Source organism: Carlito syrichta, unplaced genomic scaffold, assembly GCF_000164805.1.
Source record: "Carlito syrichta isolate Samal-C Ts95f unplaced genomic scaffold, Tarsius_syrichta-2.0.1 Scaffold123802, whole genome shotgun sequence".
In the NCBI taxonomy this organism is placed as follows: Eukaryota; Metazoa; Chordata; class Mammalia; order Primates; family Tarsiidae; genus Carlito; species Carlito syrichta.
The window spans coordinates 41,695-47,599 of NW_007067898.1; positions in this window are offsets into that span (position 1 = coordinate 41,695).

Sequence of the window (5,905 nt, forward strand, 5' to 3'; positions counted from 1 at the left end):
TGCCCAGCCGGATCTCGAACCCGCGGGCTCAGGCAATCCACTCACCTCAGCCTCCCAAAGCGCGGGATTACAGGCTGAGCCACCGAGCCTGGCTCCCTCATTGTTTTAATAATCATTTCCCTCAGACTCTGCCAGTCTGTGACTGTCCTTGACATTGTTGAAGAGTACTGGACAGTTATTTTGTATACTGTCTCTCAGTTTGGTTTGTCTTGATTCGATTGCAGTTTTTGCATTATTAGGAGGGATACCAGAGAGGTGATGATGCACCTTTCTCAGTGCATCATACCAGGGGCTTCATGATGTCACTATGACTCATCGCTGGTGATCTTGGTCCTTGCTTGGTTAAGGCAGTGTCTGCCAGAATCCTGCACTGTGAAGCTGCTGCTTTTCGTAAGGTTCTTTCCAGGATGGCGTGTTAAAGATTCTGCAGTGGGGCCTCACATCATACTGTGTTCTGTGTTAATACATACTGTACCTCAAATATGTAAAGACTGGCGTTTAAATAGACTTCTGGGAGGATAAATGGGAAAACAAGAGCTATGACTACCTCAAGAGAGGGACACCGGAAGCTCTGAAGGCCGTGGCCCAGCCAGCAACCCCACCACCTAACACACGTGGACCCTAACCCACGCCCCAGTTTAGCAGAGCAAACTGCGCCTGCGCACAACTGCGCGAGCCCGGCAGAGGGCAGTAGCGCGCCCAGTCGCTGCCCACGTGGCTGTCAACTTGCCAAGGAGAGGTGGGCAAGCCCTTCTGGACCGGCAGCTGATTGGCTACAGGGCCTCGCAGATCGGCCAATCACAGGAATCCTGCTGAGGAAGATGTACTCAGTTGCGCAGAGCTGTTGCGGCATCTTGAGGGTCACTGCCTAGGACCGTACCAGCGCCACGGCGGCCAAGGAACAGCCGAAGAGGGCGGATAACGACCCTCCCCTGGAGTCACCGCTGCTGCCAAGACTCTGTTTCATCTACTAATCCACCTAGATCATTAACAGCCTAACATAGAGGCTCTCTAGGAAAGCCCAAGAGCCCCTTATCTCACCTCATCTTATATTCCCCCTCTGTTACTCCGCTCCATCCACACAGAGTCTTTGCAGGTGTTCCCTGCGCCCAAAGTGTCCCCCAAATATTCAGACGGTTCACTCACTTCCTCCAGGTCTTTACTCAAAGACCACCTTAGTGAGGCCTTCCGTGAACCATCCGATTTCTTTTTTCTTTTCTTTTTTTTGAGTTGGAGTCTCACTCTGTTGCCCAGACTGGAGTGCAATGGCACCACCGCAGCCTCGACCTGCTGGGCGCCGGCAATCCTTCTGCCTCAGCCTTCCAAGTAACTGGAACTACAGGCACGTGCTACCACGCCCGGCTGATTTTTGATTTATTGTAGAGATGAGGTCTCGCCTGCCCAGGGGGGTCTCGAACCCGCGGGCTCAGGCAATCCGCTCACCTCAGCCTCCCAAAGGCGCGGGATGACAGGCTGAGCCACCTAGCCCGGCAACACATCGTTTTTAAAGTAGACTTTTTGGCTGGGCTTGATGGCTTATACCTATAATCCCAGCACTTTGGGAGGCCAGGGTGGGAAGATTGCTTGAGCCCAGGAGTCTGAGACCAGCCTGAACAGCATAGCAAAACCTTGTCTCTACAAAAAAAAAAAAAGTCAAGAAACTAGCTGGGCATGGTGGCGCATGCCTGTAGTCCTGCTACTCGGGCAGCTGAAGCAGAAGGATCACCTGAACTGAACCCTGGAGATCAAAACTGTGGTGAGCCGTGATCATGCCACTGCACTCCAGTCTGGGTGACAGAGTGAGACCTTTACTCAAAAAATAAAAAAATTGAGATGGATTCTTGCTATGTTGCCCAAGCTGAACTCAAACTCCTGGGCTCCAATGATCCTTCTTGCCTCAGCCTCCTGAATAGCTGGGATTACATGTGTGACCCACCATGCCCAGCTATTTATGTTATCTTGTTTCCTCTTCACAACAACTTTATGAAATCATTTTATTATCCCCACTCTACAGAGGTAAAAACTGAGGCTTACTGAGACAAAGTCACATGCCCAAGGACACACAGCCACACACATGGCTGGGATTACAGCTAAGATCTGCTGAGCCCCAAAACTAGCACTGCACAACCAAGTACACAGTAGGTGTTCAATACATGTAGGCTATGTGGTTGGGGAAGCTGGTGTCTCCAGGGTCTTCATATAAAGTGGTAGAAACCAAAGAGAGAAACTGCATGGTGACACAGGAACACCTAATCCCTCCGTGAGGAGATTCAGCACTAGGTCTGAAGGGAGGTGGGGTCAGAAGCAGGCAGAGGGGTGAGTGAATGTGACTCCTGGTCCCACTCGTGTGGATCCCACTTACCATAGAGCAGGTAGTCATGAGCCACAGAGGTGGGATGGGTCTGTGGGGTAAGAGGAGCAAGGGTCCCACAGACCCCACTATGGGCAGTTCTATCCAGGGCATCTGAGGCTTTCTGTGGGGGTAGGGAGGGAGGTCAAGGCTTTAGGTCTACACCTGCCTTGACTGGGTTAGAGAGAGATGGTGGGCTGGACCATGATGGTCCTGAGGTGGGCCAACCTCACTCTATGAAAATTCCTGGAGGAGTGAAGGGGACTGTGCCTACCAGGGCCCAGCTGACTTTTTTTTTTCTTTTTCGAGTTGAGTCTCTGTCGCCCAGACTGGAGTGCAGTGGCCACTCCCGGCCACCGCCACCTCGACCCGCTGGGCTCCAGCGATCCTTCCCCCTCAGCCTTCCAAGTAGCTGGAACTACAGGCGCACGCTACCACGCCTGGCTAATTTTTGATTTATTGTAGAGATGAGGTCTCACCAAGTTGCCCAGGCAGGGCTTGAACCTACAGGCTCAGGCAATCCACTCACCTCAGCCTCCCAAGGCGCGGGATTACAGGCTGAGCCACCGAGCCCGGCTTACTTTTTTTTTTTTTTTTTCAAGTCAGGGTCTCACTCTGTCACCCAGGCTGGAGTGCAGTGGCACAATCACGGCTCACTGCAGCTTCGACCTGGACTCAGACGATCCTTTCACCTCATCTTCTGGGATTACAGGTGTGCACCACTCCCTAATTGATTGATTTTTTTTTTTGTAGAGACGGGATCTTGCTATGTCGCCCAGGCTAGTCTCAGACTCCTGCGTTTAAGCAATCCTCCCACTTCAGTCTTCCAAAGTGCTGGGATTAAAGGCATGAGCCACTGCGCCAGTCCCAGCTGACTCTCACAGAGTGAGATTGACACTGGATGTCTCCAATGGCTAAGAGAGCTGATAGCCAGGGAGAGGACTGACACAAACATGAGAGAGGGGTGGGGGCAAGTTAGGTCACGCCCCTCTCCCAGGGGCCCCGCCCCAGCACAACTCAGCACTATCTGGAGACCCTCAGGCCTCAGTATGGGTGGCTCAAAGAGTCAAATCAGACTCCATGCCCCCCAAGTTGGGGACGGAGAGAGGGATGCTGAAAGCGAATCTTGATAATAACAATAGCACATATTCATATGGCTGTTCTGCATATATTAACCCAATTAAAACAAAAAGTCCTGTGAAAGTCAGTGCAATGGCGCATGCCTGGAGTCCCAGCTGCTAGGGAGACTAAGGGGCAAGGAAGGCTTGAACCCAGGAGTTGGAGTTTGCCTGGATCCAAGGCATTCATAGGTGGTGGTGAGGCTGCGGATCACGCATGGGTTGAGTGTCCAGAAGATCATTTTTTCAAGATGAAGTCAGGAGGCAAAACCTCAGAAGGGGGACCTCACAGGTACTAACAAGGGAGTCCCGCTGCTGTGATCACATCCACAACCTAGGCATTTCCTCTTTCCAACTGCCCAATTCTGACAGCCAGGGGGATGGAAGCAAGCTGCACCCTCTGAATGTCCCCATGCCCTGAGGTAGGGAGATTATCAAGAGATCACGAGCTGGCTGCACACAGGAGATGAGAGGCACACATCTGGGGACCCAGACCCTATATAGGTCTTTCACACTCAGCTGTACTTATGAGAGGTACCCTGGGGATCCCACACACAACCACACACAGAGATATACATGTGGCACTATGAACATAGTCACAGCCCCCACAATGGTTGTGTGTATATTCATATGCAGAGAGGAATAGAGACACACCATTGTCACAAACACAGAAACAGACCCACACGAGGATGGCTAGACACAGTCACAGAATTACTGATAATAAGGTGCAATCACACACATACAGTGCTGTTTTCTGTTACTGACACACCAATGGTGGGAGACAACCATAGCCATCTAAGTCACGGACATCCAGGGTGTTAAAAACGCACATCAATGGTTGGACATGAACACACACACGAAGTCTCACAACACCACAGACTGTCTCAGATTTGGCACAGTCTGACCCATTATATCATTGCTGGCACACAGAGTCACACACAGAGACATACAGGGTGTTGTCATAAACATAGTTGTGCACACATGGATTCAGCAACTCATACAGCCACAGACCATACTGATAGACACACAGTCACCCACAAGAGACAGATATGGTGTGTAGCTCACAGTCACATGAGTTTCAGTGGTGGGACACAAACATTCATCCACAAGTCTGTGACTTGTGGGGTGTCACAAACACATTTGATCCACTGGTGTTCAGATAGAATCACACACACATTGGAGCATCGGAACAATCACGGAAATGCTGACACAGACACTGCCAGCCCCTCAGGGGCTGAAAAATTCTACTCCCCTGATGGTCACAGACATGTAGAAGCTGGTACAATTACAGGTGCAAACGCAGCTACTGGTATGTAGATACACAAGAATTCACACACACCCTGACACATTGTCACATAAACCAATGCCCAGAATGGTCCACACTGACACACACAGGGACCATCCCTGACCCACACTCACACAGCCACAAGAACACTTACAGACCTTTTCTAGAGCTTTGAGACACTGCAAAAACACATTTAAAAAACCACACATTCTATCATCCCAACACACACACACGCTCGCACGTACTTCATGGCTTCAGGACACAATCATGAACACACATCCAACTCCACAGGACCCTCGGCCTTCTGTGGGGATGGCCCAAGGAGTCAAACCAGACTCCGTGTCCTCCCAGTTGGGGAAGGAGAGAAGGGTGCTGAGACAGAATCCTTATAATACCTATGGCACATTCTTATATGGCTGTCTTACATATATTAACTCAAGCAAACCTCAAAAAATCCTATGAAAGTCATTTTGGTGTCATGAGCCTATAGTTCAAACTATTTGGGAAGCTAAGATGAAAGGAAGGCATTAAGTCCAGGAGTTGGAGGCTAGTCTAGGCAAGACCCCCATATCTTTAAAAAAAAAAAATTTAGCCAGGCACAGTGGCTCAAGCCTGTAATCCCAGCACTTTGGGAGGTTGAGGTGAGAGGGATTGCCTGAGGCCATGGGTTTGAGGCCAGCCGGAGCCACATGTTGGGACCTCATTTCTACAATAAATACAAAAATTAGCTGGGTGTGGTGGTGCATGCCTGTAGTTCCAGCTATTGAAAGGCTGAGGTGGAAGGATTGCCTGAGCCCCGTGGGTGACAGAGTGAGACTCCAACACACACAAAAAAACAAAATCCTGCTGGGAGTGGTGGCTCCCATCACTTTGGGAGGCTGAGGAGAGAGGACTGCCTGAGCCCAGGATTCGAGACTAGCCTAGGTAACTTGGTGAAACCTTGTCTCTACAATAAACCAAAAAATTAGCCAGGCATGGTGGCATGTGCCTGTAGTTCCAGCTACTTGGAAGGTTGAGGTGAAAGGATCGCCTGAGCCCAGCAGGTCAAGGCCACGGTGGCCATGAGTGGAAGGCAATCCTTCCACCTCAGCCTTCCAACTCCAGCCTGGATGACAGAGTGAGACTCTGACTCAAAAAAAAAAAAAAAAAAAA